Raw genomic sequence first — 20,866 nt, 5'->3', positions numbered from 1 at the left:
TATAAGCTGAAATGAGCTCTCATTACTTTTTCCATTTTATTTCTTTAATTTCTCCTTGGCTTCTGCTACAAAACTAAAAATAAGGCCATCAGTCACAGAGTACTTCAGAGACACCTTCAGGGCGGGAGCAAGGTTCCAAGGTAAATCAGAGCTGGTGGCTCTTTAAATGGATGAAATCACTTGCATTAGGCCTTCAGGATGCATATTTTCATTTACTTGATTTATTCCTGTTGTTTAAGTTGTAATGAGAAGTGACACGGATACTGTGGAAGCAGGCTGAGCAGAACTTTATAGTGAGCTGCCAGGGCAGAAAATCTCATTGCGAAGGGACCTGTTACTCAGGGCTGTTTATGAGTGTGGAGCAGCAGAAAGCCAAACAAATGATTTAAAAACAAAAAGGAAAAAGAAGGCAGACACTTGGTGAAATAGGCAGGTAAATGATGCGAGATGCTGTTAGGCACTAGGGCTCTGGATGGCCTGGTGCAAAGGGCTGCAGACCTGGGCAGAGGGCAGAATCAGATCTCGTTGTGCTGGTGAGATGCTGATCTCTTTCTGGAGATGAGGAGGGTCCCTCAGCCTCTCATCCTACTCTGTAGCTGCTTCTTTCCTTGTGAGCTGGTTCCTTCCTTCTCCACCGAGCCTTGGAGATGCTAGTGACTTGTATCTTGATCGCATCTCTGCCTTCGTACATTCTTTGAGTGTGTGAATAAGAAGGCTGGTTATTGTCTGAAGCCAGACCTGTTCGATATGGAGCCCAAAAAATAGTGGAATTTCTTTTTACATCATTGTGATGTCATCAGATTATGTTCCCACGTCATTGTATCACAAGCATCCTAAAAAGAAGATCCTGGGTAAGGCATGTTAGCAATAGCGAATGTTTGGTAGTTATACCGCCTTCTGGAGAGGTGATGTATTCAAGCAGGGCCAAATACCACTCTAATAGCATTACCAAGATTTCTTGGTCCAATTTGTATATTGGAAATTCCATAAGCCACGTTTATTCTGCAAATCATTGAAGGAGAGTAGGGAGTTGCTGCGGAGGTAGATGTTAACACAGACGTGTCCAGGGGAAGCGTGGAGAACCATTTATATTTCCTACTGTGTTGTTTTCCTCAGCTGATGTCTGTTTTGTTACTTTGGATGTATGAGTCCTGATTGTTTATGGGAACTTTTCATCTTGGTCCAAGTGCGGTTGTGGAGTTCATGAAGGGCAGCCATGTAGCTCAGGTTTGCATACAAAGGATGGAATATTTGCTGTTCTTTAGAGGTCAATTATTTATTTTAGAAATCTCTTTATTATGAAACTTCAGCTGTAAAAGGATGGATACATCAGTGATGCCTGTGAGTTTCTGTAGTATAGACACTTATGTGTATTGTAACAGAGTTGTCAGCAAGTTATCATGGAGCCTCTTAAACGGAATTGGTTTTACCTATGTAAGATGGTGTCTGGTTTTTATAATAAATTACATTGGATCAGCTTATTGAAGAATGTCTCTTCTGTAATTTGTGGCTTTTATCTGCTTGTGTTGCCATTGCAATGGGACTTCACTTGGTGAAAATTTCTTGTAAATTTCAAGTCCCCAAGAAACTCCTTGCCTCTATTTCCACAGAACCAAAATATTTTCAGAAGAAAATTCTTCTTTTTTTTGTCAAAATTGTTACATTTTTGGTAAATAACACAGGCAAGACTGTGATTCATTTCTATATTAACACGAGCTACTGGAGATATTATATTTTTAGTAATGGATGTCTTCCTCTCATTGGTTTCCAGCTGGCTGCCTGGGTGCTGGGATATCTCTTTTCACGTGGAGCTGCAGGATTTCTATGTCAGTGACGTGTGTGGGAGATGAAGTCCAGCATCAGCGCCAGGCTAAAGAGGAGATGGAGGGCAGGAGGTATGCAGCTAATAGATGTCATGGGCACAGCCTCAGACAGTTCACAGTCAGATAAATCAGCTGGTTAGGTTTTTTTTTGGCATGAAGTTCTCTGAATTTTTCTTCTTATGCATAACCCTTAATCTTATTCCACTTGGATTGGAAACAAATATCAATATATCAGACATCTTAATTTTTCACCAGCAGTATACAGAAGTCAGCAGGAGTTCTTTTTTTTCCTCTTTCCCCCCTTGAAGGAGCCAAAACCAGCTCTAGGAAAGCATGTCGCTTTCTAGCAAAACACCCAGTTTTAAAGACAGATTATTTTCTGGAGGAGACAAGTTTGATGATTTGCAGTCGTAGTGGTGTACTTACTCCAGGGCTAAAGTTGGCCAACTATTTATAAGAGCACTCACGATATAACAGATGTAAATGGAGTATATATTGTTTGGCAGTGGGAGAAGGAGTGCTGCTCCTGACATAAAAACAACAAAGTGGATGAATCTCAGAGCTAATGTGGTATCCTGGCGCTTCTCCGTATATAAATAGAAGGAATAGTACTAAAAAGGCTGCTTTTCAGATTTTAATAAGATGATGTCTGTGAAGATTACATTTTTGTTTATAGTACGTTTGATTTTTCTCCGTTCTTTAGAATCTTTTTTTAATAATACATCTGTGCTTATATTTTGTGGTTGCAAATATTTTAAGTCACTAAGTCAACAAAACAAAATGAAAAATAACGGGTAAGAAGAAAAAGCTAACAATTAATGTAAATTACTGCTGGTAGATGAGTTCAATAGCTCATCTGGTCAATAAGATATTCCTGAACCAAAAGTTACTGGTACTGTGTATGGCAGTTGTGGCAACAGGAAATATTTGGTTCCATGTCACCAATGCCATCAGCAGGCAGATGGCTTTGCAGATAAGCCCGTGTCCTGATTTTGGCTGTGATAGAATTAAGCTGCAACACCTCAGTCAGACTGGCCATGTCTTTTTCAGTAGTAAAGAAGGTAAAGCTGTTTTTCCTGTCCCTGTATTCAATATAGCCTTTACCAATCCAGTATCCTATTGGATAACTGGTAACAAATCTACAGAAATCCTTCCATCAAAGGAAATCCCTGGTGCTTGCTCAGCAGTCTTCCCTGGCATTACAATTTGCTGTACTGTTTGTAGGATGGCATTATGTACTGGGCACTTATTCTGGTCATGCCTTGCAACTAGATTTCCTGGAAAATGAAGACAAGAGGAATGTTTAAAAGCTGTTGATTTAATTTTCTTCGCAACATTTATATCTGGAGTGAACAAGTATGCACTGCAGCAGGGCTGTGCCTCTATAAAGTCTGTGTTTAGTTGTTTACTGAAAAATAAATAAGATTTGCAGTGATGGGCAAATGGTCTGTTTAAACCTCATCTTAGTTTGGGTACCTGTATACTCCCCTGTATGTGCGTATACATATTTTCTGCTAATAGGCAGCCGTATAGGCAACCCAACAAGTGAAAATCCCTGAAAATTCTTATTGCTGTGTCTGGAGTGGCAAAGAGTATTTTGAACTGAAAGCTCAGAGCTGGCCTTTGCTTCTTTAAGTGTTTGGAATGGAGTAGACAATGTCATCACTTCTATGTTTAAGTGAGTGAAAATGTGCAAATCATGGACTGTGCAGCAGTGTTTTAGCTCTCTTGAGAACTAAATGGATCTGTATAAGCTTTGCTGTTACTTGCTGATGAAGCCAAATGTAAAGGAAAAAAAAAGGTTGCAGAACTTATTTATTTAAACTCACTGTTGCCCTGTGTGAGGTCCTCGTGTGGGTACATTTGCAGTAAACAGCTCAGAGGAAAGGTTGCTCAGAGTGGAACTTCTTGGTGAGAATAATTATGGATTTATAATGTTTAACACCATTAATTGTACCTGATATTTACTTAGTGTTTTGCATGGTCGGATTGTCATCTGAACTGATTCATGCAACAATCAAGATGTGTTGTGCATCTTAAACATCGAGAATAAAAGCAGGATGGTAAAATAGCATGCCTCACATCACCCAGCAGGTCAGTGGCAGGGCTAAGGTGAGTCCCATGGTCTCCAGATGCACCCAAGGCCTTGTTCCTCTTCTATTTTACTGCTCATGAACATTTGTCTGGCTGAAATTTGTTTAGAATTCAACTTCTCATGAAAAATTATGTATCTGTGTCAGAAGAAGCAGAATATGGGTAAGGAACAACAAAATTATTTTAGGAATAATCAGAAATGTTTTAATTGGATGAGAGGATCTATATCCAATAGTCACAGAGAAACAGAGCTAAACAGGGGTTACCAAACAGCTGCCAGCAGTTTAGTTCTCTCCGTGGCCACCTCATAAGCAGTCTGCACTCTTGGATGCATTAAGCAGCAGCTGTGAGTAATGAAGAAACTTACAAAAATTAATCTGTTTTTTGGAGAGACGGTTAATGAGCTGAAGAAGAACTGAATTTATTGAACAAGTCGTTGATTTAATGAACAGTTTGACTCAGGAGTGTGATGCCTCTGTTGCATATCATAGCTAGATGCGTGCAGAAAGGAGCCTGTAACTTTTAGCAAGATATACACTGCGTATTTTAGTGCTATGGCAGATTTCTGGCCTTTCTGAACGGATATGAACACTTAGACAGCAAGCAGAATGGAAACTGTATTAAAGTTTTCTTGAGGAACATCACGGTGGCCATGGTACAGCAAGAATAAAAAGGGCATTGGAGTTGTAATTGAATGAGCAAGAACATCCAGAAGGGTGACATTAGCAAATTTTGGTAGAGAATTATTATGTTATCTGTCAAATTGCAAAGTAAACTTTATTAGTGACTAGGAAGAGGCATTTTTTTAAATGGAAAGATTCTCTCCTGTGTCCCTGCAGCAGGGCTGTGGCAGCATTTCTCTGATGGATCTGAAGCTGCCTGGTGTCCTGCGGCAGGGCCTGCGCAAGTCAGAGCTTCAGCGGCTCTCGCATGTCTTGTAAATCTTGTAGAGGCTTCCAGCACAGCCAAGGAACAGACACGGATAACAGCGGATAATGGACAGGCTGTGGGCCTGTTCCCACGGCACAACTTTAATTGCTTCTTTTTCCTGAGGTATGTGGGATTGGTCACTGGATGCTTGACTGGGCTGGTTGATCCCATATGGTAACTCCCACGCAGTATTCAGCCTTTCTGTCTTCAAAGCTTGACCGGCCTGAGAGAAAAACTTAGTTTTCTCTGTATTTGCACTGACGTGTGGAAGGAAATGTCTGATCATAACCCACACATCCAGAGTAGAGAGAGCAAATGAAAGCTGTGCTATACCACACCAAGGAAGATGCTTCCCAGCACCTGTGGTATGTGGAAGAGGATATAGCGTGGCTATTTTATAGTCATAGGGACGCTTGGCTGTAAGTTAGTAAACAAGATTAATGAATGATTGTTTCATTGATGAAAAATGTGTATCATTTGTGTACAGCTGATGGAATCAGGAGCCAAGGAGAAAGCATGCTAAGCCATTGCTTTTAGCCTTGAACTGGGAAAGGATACGCTAAAGGCAAACAGATCAATAAGTGCTTCTCAGAGAGGAATGTTTGGTGCTGGTTAAATGCTCAACCTGCAGGCAGCTAGAGGAGGAAAAGCTCTGTGAGGAAGGATGAGAAAAGCTGCTGTAGTAAAAGGGATTTAGTTGTTAAAAGCAGGGCCACACCAGATTCAAAAAATTTTAATATAAAAAAATAAATAGAAAACCTCACCCTGAGTGAATAAAGCATCAATTTTCCTACTTTTAAAATGAGATCTAAAAAAGAACTCGGTAATAGTATTGGTTGCCATGGCGTTTAAAGGTGCAGCTCCACAGACATTTCAAATAACAGGCAATGCTTTTATCTGCCTGTGTGGCTGAGTTAATTTTCATCTGCTGGAATTGTTCATTTAGTTTGCTTTAATTATTTTATATTTGCAGTATCATAAAAAGGCCCAATTCTGCCATCTTAATACAGACAGAACTCTTTTTTACTCCAGAGGAAAAAAGATTAGATGAAGGCTGAACTGGTCAGGAGATGCAAATGGGAATGCTGGAGCTCTGGACTTGCAGCGACGTACATAGAAACTCTGCTGATGGTACAGGGGCCTGCTTAAATGTGGTTGGGGGCAGAACCAAGCAGAGGAATGTGTGGAAAATTCAGTTAATGCAGGCACTGATACTGTCCCATGTATCTTCTTGAGGGACTGTTATGGCTGGAATATTTGGTCTTGCATCCTTGCAGGTTTTGCCCTTCTTTCATCCGGAAAAATAAGGTCCCCAGCTTGGAATGGTTACAGACCAAATAAGATTACTGAGTAGATGAGACCTGCAGTTAGATTCCCAAATCCATGCCATACACCTTGGTCTGACTTTTGAAATGCTGAACACTTGGCAGTTTCCATTGCCTTTGGTGGTATGTGCTGGGCGTTTGCTGCTGCTGATAGCAAAGCACTTGGGCCAGTGCTCAGATCCCTGTCCCTGCACTCTGTGATACTATCCCCATGCCTGGGCAGAGCATGGAAGTTTTTTCAGATCTTGGCACATATACAGAGCTCCTTGATCCTGTGTCTTACTACCTTTGTATCTCACTGGCTTAGCTCCCTCTATCCCCTTGTGTTTTGAACGCAGTCACCAGTACTGGCATTGCATCCCTAAACACAAATACCTCTTTCCTGTATTTGACTGTACCTGAAACATAGGAAGGAAGCTGAAAGGAAAAACTGCAAACTGATGATGTGATATGATGCAGCCCTTAGTAAGTTTGCTATGGCTCTAATTTGAAATAGGTGATCAATAAATACGTTTATTATGTTTTCTTTCCAAATATTAATTGTCGTATAATCTGCAATGAAACAGCACTTAGAGTCTCAAAGTCTGTTTTAGTGATTTATTTCAGTGATTTCTAACATTCCCCTGCCCCATCTTCCTCTTAGAATTGTGAGTCAGGAACCCTCTGTTATTAAAAGCAGTCCCAGTTGCACACACCTTTAATTTCCTCTGGATTACATTAATTGCCTGACAGCTAAAAGTGATCTGGGTTTTCCAGTCTTCAACACTGGACTGCAAGAAATATTTACCAGCTACAGCAGATTTATAAAGATGCCACTGAGATGCCTTGAGACTAACAATCGGAAAACACAGTGGCAAAACAACACTATTTTTCAAGGTTAAATGCTCAGAATGCTAAAAACAAATTGCACATAATAAAGCCAAACAAAGACTTGGATTCAGCCCATTTTTTCCTCCACTTGACTCACATAAAAGGAATATGCTGGTGTTTTAAAAATGATGGCACAGCATCACATAACAATTAGAAATTTAATAAGGGAGCTTTAATTTTAATTTGGTTTTGGTTTTGTAGTTCAAATATCCCTTAGTGTCAACCCCCTTCCTCTATTGCACAATCATTTTCTTGTCATGCATGCCTTGCTCCGGTCTTTATAGGACTCACTTAGCTGAGAATGGCTGGATGGTGCAATATAAAGAGCAGCAAACATGAAGGAGGGACTGTCCAGGCTGATGTTAGCACTTGGAATTTGTCCTGGACGACTTTGAAAGGTCACTCTGCCTACCTGCACCCTGTTTCCCGAGTATAGATGGGCACCGCAGCGCTGCATAAAAAGAGCCATCTCAAAGGCAGCTCAGACTTCCTAAGTGATGAGGAAATTGTTGACCTCTTTGCTATTCTCGAAGCTATGTCTCTGTAGCACCACCGGTCTGTGCTGGGAAGTGGTCTGAAAACTGCCTGAAATGGGAAAAAGGGCTGAGAAAAGTTCTGTAGTGGTATGACCTTCCATTAATAACAATTGAGAACTTACTGACAGACAATTCTTTGGTTCTAAGCCTTCTTTGAGGCTGTAATTTCCCTTAGGAGTTGACTTAAATTTAGTCTCTTCATCCATGGTCTCCTGAAAGGTGCTGTTTCTGCAGGGGGACGAGCTGATGGAGAGGAGCAACAAAGCCCACCAAGCTGCTGCAGGCAGCCAGACAGCTTAGTTTGGGTGACCTGCTATTTGGCAGCTCGGTGGAATTGTTTTGCACTAGATTGGTGACCCAGGTACTTCCAGCAGGCAGAAGCTGTGCCGCCAGCAAACGCTGCAGATTGCTTGCAGTTTAGCTTAGCAGGTGGCTTGTGCCAGCAGAGCTTGGCGCAGGATCAGCCCGAGCGTCATGCTGTCTGCATGACACAGGACAGGGTGTTTGGTGGTGGTTTTTCACTCTAGTTCACATCCATCTAGTTTCAGTTCCAGTGAGGTGCTGGAGGGGAGGCTGAGGTGTCTATCCAAACTATTGTAGGGAACGACGTGGTTATGTAGGGGCTTGAAAGTTTGGATTCGATTGCTATACAGACTCTGAAAAGTGCTCTGGTTTTAGCTTCTCAATCCATTTCTGAAGTGAGATAAGGAAATGAAATATGGCCGTTACTACGTAGTTGAACTTTTCAGCAATGTAATGTAGTCTTAAAGATATGTATTTTTACCAGATTGGTTAATTTACGTTATTTTTTTCTGAGACCATTTTGTGGATGAGGCTCTTGTAGCCTTAGCAGTAAGTGGAAATACTTGTTCTGAGATGCTATCTTTGTGAGTGGTTTAACAAACTGATTTTGTTTTCTATGCCTAAGCTACTTTTTAATGGGATCCTTATTTTATAAACACTTGCACAAAGCAGGGAATTATTTCACAAATGGATATTTGGTATTTCTCAGTTATTTTATGTACTTGACCCTCTTCTGCCAACATTAAAAGAGCTGTTTTATTTTCTCAGCCCCCGGAGTACTGGATTGCAAATGTTATTAATTTTGTGTGGTTATGTCATATTGTGGCTCCAGACTTATTCTTCCATAATGAATATGGATTTTATTTGTCTATGAGCTGGTACATCACACCCGTTACTATTTCTTTTTTTCCCCCTCTGCCTTTTAAGTTGGAAGGAAGCCCTATACCTTGGAAACATTTCTCTTTCTCTCTTGGCCTTCAAAGTCCCTCAAAGCCTAAAGCTGGCTGCTATAATCCTACCTCATCCTTTTTTTTTTAACCCCTACAAAGAATTACTCGTGTGAATCGGCAGTACTCATTTTTGTTTTGTTTTTGTCCTCAATTTTCACTGCTTTTTTTGATGCTCCAACTCAAACTGTTATCACATGCTCACTTTCAGGGAATGGCTTTGTGGGAGTTAAGTTCTTCTTTAATCCTCCCTCCAAGAAGCAAAATACTCCGAACACTTGCGATGGAGAATGCGTGTGTTTGCGTGTCTGCGTAGCTTGACGTGCCTGAGGGATGCTTTCTTTGGGCTTTACCTTACCTGTTCATAGAACCAGTTGTGAGTGCAAAAGGATAGACCCAGCAGTCTTCAGCTGCAGATGTTCAAATCATCTCTAAATCAAAGACACCTGGGCAGTAGTCAAGGGAATTGAACCATTGCTCTTACTGACACACCTCCATTTTGTATATTTAGCCCATAATTTGTTCTTAAAGCAAATTCCTTCCCAAATCAGCATGGAGCAGGAATGGTATTTATGTTTGCAAAGATCTCCTCATGGGGACTTTTATTGGTCTTTTTTTGCTCAATTTTTCTGGTTACCTAAAATAAGAAACTAGGTTGGTTATGCTTTTGTGGACTGGGGGAGGAAAGGCTATATAACTTCAAGGTTTGGAGGATTTTGATTAACAGTGCTGAACTGAATGCATCTCTGTCTTTATGGTGTCTGTTTTCATGCTGCATATAAACAGCAGCAGTATGGAGTCTAAACAGTTAATTATGTGCTCTTTTGCAGATCTGAGTAGTCTCAGCAGCAAAAACCTGCACCAGTCCCCTATCTGTGAATCTGTACTGTAGTATTCTGACTCCATGGCAGGAATGAAGGGGAAATCATTAGAAGTGGGGGAGATGCCGAATGGAGAGGATGGGATTTGTCGACCGTGCTACAGCAATAGGGACAGCACTGAGAGAAGGGAGCAGTAAGATCCTTGATGAGCTAGGAGGACATCCACAAGCAAAAAGCTGAAGTTATTTATCCAGTGCATTCCCTCTGACTCAAGATAGCAAGGGAAAAGGTATGAGATTAACTCACCTCCCTCTGTGAAAGTAACAGTGCTCCAGGGAGAAAAAACTTAGTCTTCAGAGCAGCACTGAAATATGAGGGCTGGTTCTGTTCTTCCTATTAGGAAGAAGAAATCCTTCTTCCCACTGCTGCAAACCGAATGAGTATCTGACTGAATGAATTTGAAGCAAACAGCTAATAAAATCTAAAATAAATGAGATTACTGAATCAAATCACAGGATGCAAAATATTTGTGTAATTGTGTAATTCAAAGCTGTTGCAATATTAATGAATATTTTAATACAATGATTAAACACAGGATTCATTTCGGTTTTGCAAATGTGCCTAAGCCCTTAATCTAGTAGGGTATTTCAGTGTAGGTAAATTTTGTTGAACCTTTCTGTGAAAGCATTTTATTTAAAAAGCACAACTAGAAACCCCTTCTTGTTCAAAGCCCTCATCATCACTCAGCCTTCCCTTTGCTCTGCTGCTTCCCATTGTTTCTGGCTCACCTGCTGAAGATAAAATGAGACTGTGCAGCTAAGAGGGCTCACTGAGCAGTGAGAAACCCAGCGTGTAGTTCAGCACAGCTGAAGTCCAATCGCCTAAAGCACCCTCTTATCCAAATCCTGCCTTTGCTTTTCCTGCAGTCTGATTTTAGCCTCTTGTGTAAGGTGTTTTTCTCTGAATAATCTTGCTGATCACATGGAACTGTTTAAGGAGCAAGGTCCTGCTTAAGAGCACAAAGTGAGGCAGAAAGGAGCCCCAAGAGAAACAAAAAAACCTTTTCTACATCCTCATTTGTGTTAACCTCTATTTACTTATGTTTGGTTTATACATCCCGAAGTGCCAAGCGTAAGCCAAGCAGTGCTTTCTTTTGCTGTGACTTCTTGCACCTTTCTCTTTCTAAAAAAGAAAGAAGTTCCAACACCTTTGTAGTTCTTTCGATCTGCAGGAAAGGTGCAGAACTTCAGTCCAGGCTGAACAAAATTGATTACTCCTATTTTCTACTGTCTGGTAACTAATCTTGGCTCCTTGGAGCCTTGCTTTAAGTTGTTCTACAGAGTTTTTGTGTTGCTGTAAATCACTGCTGTTGTCAAGATGGAAAAGTTTAGAAATTTCATCCATCCATAATGCTTGCTACAGCAAGGTTCTTGGCTTGTCTCTGGACTCTGTTTGCTTGGTCCTCGCAAGAAAAGGGGTGGATTTCTTGACTGTAGCCTTCACATTAGCACTGTGCAGGTTTTTGTTTTATATTCTGTGAGGTTGGGCAAGGCTAAGAAGTTGCTCATCCCTGCTGAGTATCCTTGCTGGTATCCTTTGTGTTTGAATCTGCCCACAGTTAAACCACAAAACTGAAGCTGTGTTGGCAGTTGGGATGCTGTGATGAACAGCTGAGGGGCTCCTGCCCTAGGCAAGCCAGGTGGTTTTTGGGTTGTTGTCCCAGGTACTTCTGCTTGGGGTGGACGGCTCTGCCTCCTGCTCTGTCCCCGTAGTGCTTGCTCCCTCTTTTATTTCCCCCTGCAGTGTACAAAGGATGGTCACACCAGTGTCAGTTCCCAGAACAGATGCCAATCAGGCCTTATTGAGCTCTTCAGGCACCAGTAGAAGCATCTCGCCTGGTTTCTGGAAAACCAGAGAAGGAGTAGATGTATTATGTCTAGAAATAGCTATACATTTGTGCTGCAGGGGGAATTAATCATTTGAACAATTTACCTTGGATTGTGCTGGATTCATTGCCACATGAAATCTTTAAATCAAAACTGGATGCCTTTCCTAAAAATAAGATCAGCTCAGAAGTTATGTGCCTGGTGAAGGACTTCCTGGGTAAAATTCTGCCTTACGCAAGCTGGAAAAAGCTGTGACCATTTTCGGCCCTTCTAACACTAAAACTCCTACAAAGCAATGCTGGGAAAGTGGGTGAAACTCTCCTACCCTTTGGTGTTCCCCTTTGGGCTAACCAGCAGTGGAGGACATGGTGTGATGATTTCACGAGGTATCTTCATGCTATTCATTCCACGTACTGATATCCATCCTACACCACAGAGCTGCTGTAGCCTAGCACCTGTATGAATTTCTACACTTCAGAGAATAGGATTGGTTGTCCTCTTTATGCGCTGTTCCTTTAGAAGTACTGTCATGGGGTGACAGATATCATCCCATTATCGTATTAATCTTCATAACATTGTAATCATTCTGGCATCTTGGAAAGGTGTGGGCACCTGTATTCAAGTTATGCTAAATCATAACAGTGTAAATAATACTTTGAATGCTTTGATGCCGGAGAATAAAAACCTTGCTGTAATAGATTCCGGGAGCACTCTTTGTCATAATGGAAATATAATCAGTTGATTTCAGTACTGGTAGATGATATGATAGGATCCATTCTTTGCTGAATGATGAAGGAAGTTGGAAAATGACTTGATTCACAAAACACATTGTACTGTCTTGGTGTAAGGGTGAATAGTTTGATCCTTGCTACCAGCAGATGAAGAGGTGAGGAAGAGGCCAATATTGATCCTGGGTTGTGGAGGGAGAACACAAGATGACTCTGGCCCTACAGAGAGTGTTACTCTGGACTAATTGCACCATTTGCGTCTGTTTTTTTTTAGCATCAGCCGTGTTGTTTCATGCATGCATGTGTTTAAGAAAGGTCTGGAATTGCCTGTAAGAACTCTTTACCAGGATCTGCTGGCTTGGTTTGGCTGCACAGCAGTATTCCATTTCCCTGTCCTGTCACTCGAGGTGGTTGATTTCTTCATATTACAAGCAAATTATATTCCCTAACAATGATTTTATGAAGCAATATATTTTTTCCAAGCTCAGTTTTGCATTGGAAATTACCGAGGTCAGTGTCTTCAAGCCTGTAAATGAATTGCAGGTGCAAATGGGGCTAATTGGACGTCTCTGACAGTGCAAATTTCAGCCCTTTGAGACTTCAAAAGGCTGTGGATTCAAATTATGATCTGCAGAACAACAAATTTAAAGTATGTCTGAAAGTCGGGCATTTACTGAGTGCAGCTGAGCTCCCCCTGAAGCTATTAAACCAATGAGAGGTGATGAGCGCTGCTGGAAATTAGGCTGTGAGAATTTAAATGTCTTAACTGTGAGAACTGTTACAAGTAAGCGAGCTTCCAACACAGCAGCTATCTCCTCAATGCACAAATACTAAATTTAGATGTTTTCCTTTCCCCATCCATTTTGCATGAAATATGTATTTGTACATTCCTATCATTTATTTTGCACTATTTCTCACTGTGCATGCCAATGTTGCCTCTGCAGTTCTGATATTTTGTTATTCTCTCCCTAAAACAACAATCTGCTCAGGTGATCAGTATGGATGACATGCTGTGGCCATGTGCACTTTTAAGATGCAGCACTCGTGCCTGGAGGAGGAAGAGGGGTGATGCTGGAGGGGGACTCGTGGAGGTCTGGTTAGAGCCAGGGTACGGTCTGAGCTGGCTCAGTCTCTTGGGAATGGACTGAAGGATCTCAGAGCAGAGACAGACCACAGCCCAGCAGACCACGCTTAGCAGAAAAGGAATAGGAAAGAACAATTTGGATGTAATTTATGTTTCTCTGTGGCCAAAATGATTTTCCAGAGAGCTTCTTAGTGTGGACACAGGAATAAACTGAAGGATAAACTTTGAAGAGGTCTACAAAAGGGAGTGGGTGGACTCTGTGACAGCAGGAGTGCCCTTTGAGTGAAGTGATGCTTGGCAAAGGAAAACAGGCACAGAGAGGCAGAGCTCTGAAGGTGTTGCAGTGAGGCTTGGCTGTAGATGATGCATGAGGGACCTGTGTGTGAGGACCTATAAGATAAAGAGGAGCAGTGTAGTCAAATCACCAGGTGGCTGCCAGTGGAACCAAACTGGGTTATAACTAAGTTGTTTTTTCCTGCATTGAACATATCTAACCTATTTTCTTTGGTTTCTGAGTAAGGGGATATGTTTTCATGTGTGTCTTCTTTTTCACCATGGTCTATATTATCACTGCTGAAATGCATCGTGGCTGATACTATGTCATCAGTACCTTTCTGTGATCTCCATGGCTGGAACACTGGGCATCAATCACTGCTGTAGAAGTGCTTTTTTTGTGCATGTCACTTCTGGCAGCAAAACAGAGCTCAGTCGTGCACTGAGCTGAGTGAAGAGGTTTGTGTGTGTATGGATTAGAAATGGATTGATGGAGAAAGAGCGGGAATGTTCTCAGCCCAGCCTTCCCTTACAGGTACTGTGCTGAGCTCTATTGGAGGCTCTAATGTATCCCCACGTCTGATACAAGCCTGGAGCCATGGTTACCTACCCAGGCAGTGACTTAGCATCAGCCACAGAATTTACGTCTTCTCAGTATCTGAAAAGCAAGTACTATAAGGACAAATGCAATTTCATGGTAAACATGGCTCAGCTGTCATTTTAAGTGGGAATTAAGCGACTTCAGAATGAATTGCATTATGCTGCTCCATTGTGTTAAACTGTTTGACGAACTTTTCAGAGCTGAAGCCTTGCCACTGATTAGGAACAGTGCACATGCATCATGCTTCCTACCCTGTCAGCAAAGTTGCTGGAGGGCTCTGGGGACTGCCAGCAGCTCCCTCCTGAAGGATGGCTTACTGCCTGAAGTTTCTCAGCTTAATGCTTATTGCTTATATTGCTTGAATTTATATATGGATCTGCTTTTGAGTGTGCTGTTTTGAGATGGCCTCTGATGTTCAGATACAAATCCTAATTTTTTTTTCTTCCTCAAACGGGGAGTGCCCAGGGCTTTCTGAAAATGGGGCTGTTACTGTTTCCCAGACCTGAGAATACCTAAGCACGTATCTTTTTGGAAAATACTAGCTCTAATCCAGCTCTCCCTATGTTCATGTGAAAATGACTAATTAGTATTTATTTTATCCCAAAGCTTTGTAAGAAGACAGAGTTACTTTAGCAGCAGCATGACTCTGCTACCTGGTATGAGGGTGGGATTCCTTTCTGCATGCGTTTTATCAAAACCAGAATATCCTACAAGAGCCAACAGGTTTGGGTGAGAGAGGAACAGCACAGAAATAAGAAGGAGCAATGACAGCCAACCGTCTCTTGTCAGTTGAGCAGAAGCAGTGACATCCATTCCTCTTTCCTGGGGAAGAAGTAAAACCAAATGGCAGCAACCTCTTGCATGAATGCAGTGTTTCATGGGAAGGAAGCAGGACTTCCAAGCAGTGAGATGGTAGTCAGTGGACACCGGAGGTGGCTGCTTCAGCAATTGATGTGAGTGCCTGAAACTCCTGCTGCCACAAGAGAGAAAAATCAACCTGCTTGCTGCAAAATTGCTCTTGCAGTGGTCTAGCTCTTCTCCCGTAGGAGTTTTGATTTTATTGAGAGCACAGTGAGACCTAGCTTTACAAGCCCTCAGTCCACCTCCTCAGCCAGCATTTTCCTAATTGTGTAAGTAATCATTTGTGTAACCACCAAAATCTAGCTGTGGGAATCATGACCCCATTTGAAAGTATTCCATTTTACTAAGCAGAAGCTGTGCCTTTCTACGTGGCAGTATCGGTTCCTGTAGAAAACCTCTCCCTTAAAGTTGTATTGCGTGTGCTCAGACTCTGGGCTGTTTTTTTTACAGCTGGATTTGCTGTGAGCATTTATGTGATCGTTCCCTCATTGTCCAAGCTATGGCCTGAAGGCTGCCTTTGACATCCTCTCTCTCATTTGGCATGAAGACTTCTTCCTCTCAATTCCCCAGTCAGATACTTACCGGTGTAACTGGCCACAGGAAGGCAAGCAATAATGTTTCCACTTGATTTCACACCAGAGTATCACACAAAAAGCTGTGAGTGAAAGGCTGCAGAGAGCCTCCAGAGAAATTCTATCTGAAGGTGCTGCTCTGAGGAAGGATCAAGTCAGCCCACACAGCTCCCAAGACATCTCACAGTCTAACTATTCTTAACAACTGCAGTGAAGGGCTTTTTGCACATCCAAAAGCAGCATATCTCAATTCTTTACTAAGAGAATTTTTTTCTTAGTGCCCAAAAAGAATTTTTGCTTCTAATAAAGGACAGTTTTTCTCCTTCTTCCTTCCTGCTTTCTCATTCACAAGAGTGGAGAATAACCTGGAATTTATAATCTTTCTGTAATAGCATTTAATGTACAGAAAGGCTATCATTGGCTACCCCACTGGCTTTCTGTTTTTTAGATTAAACAAAGGGAACTCCTTTAGCCACTCCTTAGTGCTCATTTTTTTCCAATTCTTCTCCCATTTTATGTTTTCCTCAAAATTCATACCTTGGAGGGGGCTCAGAAGGTCAATGAAGCATCACTTCCCCTGGTCGGGGGGCCCCACCCATTTAAACTCAGACTTCTGTTTCTTTTCATCTTAGAATTGTTCAAACTATAAATATAGAAGAGAAAATATGGAAATGTGAAACTCTTGCAAAGCAAAATCTCTCTGAGTATCTGTGAGTTGCTTGACAAGTGGGTTTTGAGCAGCTCTGCTTCAGACACTGCAAGAAAGTCGTCACCTAAAGCAAGAGTTATTTTCTTAGTCAACTTGCTAATTTCTTGCAGTCTTCATCTGCAGGCAGTGCTATCTGCAAGAGTAATGCCCTGCTCAGCATCACTATTCATTCTCAACTCTATGCTACGCATTAATTACCAAAGGCTCTGTTTTATTCTTTCATGTGATCAATATACATTCTTTCTGAAATGACAGTTTAAAAGCTAAGAACTATATCCCAGATCTGGTAAGGGCATGATTTTAGCGTGCTGGATATCATGTTTTCATTCTGCATGGTAATATTTCTTGAGCATCCTTATTTGTAATGTAGTTTTAAGGGATTTGCTCGTGTGCTGCAACAACACTTTCCATTTAGTGAGTGCACTCTGGGGTCTCCAATCCCTTGATTGAGAGATAGATGGCCTTATCAGTACTCCTTGCGTTACATCCCCCCAGCTGGCTGGATGCGCCATAGAATAGTTAGAAAATTCTTTGCTGGAGAGAGAAACAATTATAAAACATTTTTAGAACAGTGAACTGAATGTTTGTCATAGCTGGCAGCTTTTATTTATGACAAGTAGTAATTGCTTCAGCTGGAAAGAAGAAAAAAACACACGAGAGAAAAAAGAAGATATTTTAAAAGGGAATTCGGCACCCTCAGATTTGCAAATTGGATTCTGCAGGCACTGAGTAACTTCAAGCAACTGAACATTGAGGATGTTGGGAGGGATGGGCTTGGTCTGCACAAGGCACTGCTCCTTGAGGGTGTGCTGGGTCTGTAGCTATATGCAGACCATGTGAGGACTGAAAGAATTTTTAATTTCAATAAGTATCTTGATTATGGGAAAAAAGTTTCTATAAACACGCTAAACACCCCTTAGGAAAATGATATCTTTGTGTGGGTTCCACGTAACCTTAGCAAAGAAGAAGAATCCTCTACCCCTTGACAAGCAAGGCAGAAAAAGACTGCCGGGACAGTCCTGAAAACGTAACATTGGTCAAGGAGTGCCTCTGCTTCACGGCTGGAAGCCTGCTTATCTAGGCAGCATCAGTCTGACTCTTTTCCAGTCTCTGCTGTGCCTCTTCCTGTGCATGGGCTTTAATGCAAAGCTGCAGCGGGAGACAAAGAAAAGGGAATGATCAGTGGTTATTGCGAGCTGGCTATGGCAGCTGGGTTGATAGAATCTAAGAAGTGGCTGGCATGATACAAGCACCCAGGGAGGCATTTGGCTGGGCTTTTTTATTTAGACAGTGAATTATTCTCTGCGGAGGTCTTGCATGCTATCATGTTGTATGACATTCTGGGTAATACTTCAAGACAAATAAATAGAAACAGTAATAATTCCCTTGCGCTTTTCTCCCAGCTGCAGGATTTTGAGAACCCTCAGTACACATTTCTTCCAGGGCTTTGTTTGAAGGTTCCTATAACGAGGAGAAGAAAAACAAGAGATTGGCTCTAAAAAATAAAAGGACAGTTAAGCTCTCTGTTAGATCTTGCACAGATGAAGTGCAAAGCACCCTGATTTCACATCAGTATTAGCAAAATCATAATAGAAGTGTTATCTGGGAACTAAGAACTTTTGGGCTCTTTTGAAAGAAATCAGCATGCTTTAACCAATGCGTTTTACGTGCTTTCTTGGGCTGAGGTCTCTCGTAATTGCTTTCTGCTGATACTCGAGATTTGCTGGATCTCCGTGTTCCATTGTATAATAAACTGCATCAGAAAAAGCCATTTTATTGATAGTCTATAGAGCCTATTTTTGGAAGAGAAAGGAATAATGTATTTGAAGAAAATGTATTATTTACCCTTCTCTCTGCCTGACTCTATAAGGGGTCAGGCAGGGACACCTGACTTTGGGTTCCAAAACTATCAAGTTGTATTTTCATTAGACATCTTGTGCTGAAGTCAAAGCAGAGCTATGCCTGCTCGTATCAGCTGAGGATTCAACCATTTTGTGAGCATCAGAACTGACTTTAAATCTCAGGCTGCCACAGCAGCAAAATCTGATCAAAAATGGTTGGGAATCATGCTCTACCACGTTTTGTCTCAGTCTGTGTAAGCAGTCTCGACCAAAATATAACCTCAGTCCTGCCAAGATGGATTTTCAGAGGCGAGAGAATCCCCAGAGACGTAAAACATTCTGGTGAAAAGAAGGAAATATAATTCTAAGAGCTTAAAGAGTCATGTTGTAATTTCATATTATAATGAAAAGTTCCCCACTGTACCAGCACATGATTTATTATTCCTAAGCATGCTTAGTACCTCCCTAAATGCCGGCAGGCGATGGCTCTGCTGTTAGGATGCAAAAGTTGTAGCCTGGAAAGCAGATGTTTTTTAGAAGAGCCTCCTTCAGCTGGAAAGCAAAAGTCACTCTGAGGGGAGTTCCGTGCGAGCACTGTGCAGGGGCTCAGTACTGAGCGTGGTTTTGCCAAGAAGGCGAGCAGGAGGAAATGTGCCATGGGGAGGTCAGGCATAGGAGGATGGGGGAAGAGTTCCCTGGTGGCAGAGATGGAGCTTGTGCCAGAACCATGATGGCTTGGGTTAGGCTTTACTGCTAGCTAAATCCTCACCTCTGGGTACAGTGGTGTGCCAAAAGGAAAACAGTAACTAGCTGTTTTAGGACACCCGTGGGAGGAGAGACTATGAAATACTCATGGACTAGGTATTATGTGCAGATATCATAGAGTGGCTTTATCTAGTGCACTAGTGTTTTCCTATTTTGCTTAAAAAATATTTTTTTCCTACACTGGTTGCTTTTTTGGAGTGGTGAATGTATCTCACTGAGCATTGCAGATATTTTTTTCAGCTTCATGGGTTTGGGAGGGAGACCTGAGCCAGTGATCTGCTTGCAGCCTTTACAAACATGGACTTTTGGCAGCGAGTCAGCTCTTGGCAGAAGGCTTGCAGTTGCTTATCAAAAAAAAGTCTTTCATTTAGCCATGTCAAACCTAACTACTTTTTTTTTTTTTTAACTTGGCCTTGATTTTGAATTCTTTCAGAGTAAGTTTTTTCAGCCTCTGGCTAGCAATGGCTCTTGGGTCGGTTATTTGATTGCCAGTTAAATGTAGCTTCTCATACAGAATGCGTATATTTGATTTATACCTGATCTAAATGTCTGTAATGTTTTTTTGTCTCACTGTTTCCTTGTTAGGGCTTGTTACCATCACTGCATGACTTTGTGTATATTTCAGAGCCAGTGTAAGTACTAGAAGCAGAACTGCAAAAACATAAATGCACAGGTGACGATGCAGGCTGATACCTGGCTTTTCTCTCAAGGCGCATTTGCTTGGAAAGATGGTGCTAAGGTTTGGCATCCCTTTTTGCTCTCTGTTTCTCCTGCAGGTGGAGAAACGTGCCCATATCTGTGCTGAATTTGCTCCTTAACCAGAGCAAATATACCTTGTTTTGCGGGAGAGTCCAAAATGATTGGGGGAAGGTTGTCTGTGTCACCTGCCTTGTACCTACCTGCATAATCCATCTGTAGCTGGTCGAAGGGATAAAGAAGTGAGCTGACAAATGCCAACACTTTTTTTAGAGCACATTATAAGGTAAAACCTAAAATAAATTTGCTCTTGTTTTCATGTACCTTGGACATAGCTCTATGCCCGGGATATGTATCAACAGTTCCTCTGCTTACAGTTTAAAAATGAGCTATAGAGTACTTATTCCAACTTTTCCTGGGAAAAAAGTTTGCAATGACCATCTATTATCTCAACTGCAAAAAAAAAAAAAAAAAAAGTAAACTCTTAACCACATATAAAATTCAGCAATTATTTTCTAGCGATAGGAGTTTGGCTTTGGTGATAATAAGTGTTGGTTTGTGATTTAATAGTTCACTACTTACTTTGCCTATAATCACAGAGTAATAACTAACTATTGGCAAGATGGATAACAGCTTGATCCGAGAGGCATGGAGAAGATAAAGCAATAGGCACAAATGCATAATTTATATTCATAGTAAGTGGGTCCTAGCCAAGAAACGTGATAAAGAAAAAAAACTGATATAAGAGCATATTTTTATTAGATACGTCTGATTTGGAGGATGGCTAAATATCTACATTCATAAGAGCTAGTTGTCTTTCTAGTTTACAAGATTTGCTTTGCACATGTTGCATGGAAAAATCCCTTCCTGAAGTGTTAACTCTGTATCTCATGGATTTGGACTACCCTCTGAAAGACCAAACTAGCTTTTTGAGCCCTGTTAATCAAAAGTCATTGCTACCTCACTGTTTACATGCTGCCCCATTCAACGTTCTCTGCAGTTGCTGAGAGTTTTGCTGACTTCTGAGTCACAAAGTGAAGCCTTCAGATCTGTTTGGGCCTGGTATCTGCAAGCCTGGGCTGCACCGTGAGCACTGTTAGACCTGGGTTCCAGGAGCCAAGAGCCTAGAGACGAAGCCTTGACAGCTGATACATGTGCTCCTTCCTTCTTTCCTATTGCTGAAGAAATGGTTACCATCTAA

At 41.6% G+C, this 20,866-nt stretch overlaps 1 long non-coding RNA gene across 10 annotated transcripts in view; it reads left to right on the top strand.

The window, feature by feature from the left end:
• The window catches only part of LOC110406088, a 160,363-nt gene that overhangs the window by 25,429 nt on the left and 114,068 nt on the right, over positions 1–20,866 (top strand). For 4 of the 10 annotated variants that reach the window (XR_002443261.1, XR_002443262.1, XR_002443267.1 and 1 more), the window contains exon 3: positions 1,772–1,895. The exons of 2 other annotated variants lie outside the window; for them this stretch is intronic. This is a non-coding gene — a long non-coding RNA (uncharacterized LOC110406088). Of the gene's footprint in view, positions 1–1,771; positions 1,896–12,537; positions 12,593–19,745; positions 19,952–20,866 lie in introns of all 10 variants that reach the window. 4 more of the 10 variants (XR_002443264.1, XR_002443268.1, XR_002443265.1 and 1 more) reach the window with 2 other exon arrangements.

Source organism: Numida meleagris, chromosome 13 (assembly GCF_002078875.1).
Source record: "Numida meleagris isolate 19003 breed g44 Domestic line chromosome 13, NumMel1.0, whole genome shotgun sequence".
NCBI classification, from domain to species: Eukaryota; Metazoa; Chordata; class Aves; order Galliformes; family Numididae; genus Numida; species Numida meleagris.
Note: the sequence above shows the minus strand (reverse complement) of the source record. Positions and strands in the feature narration are given on the sequence as shown.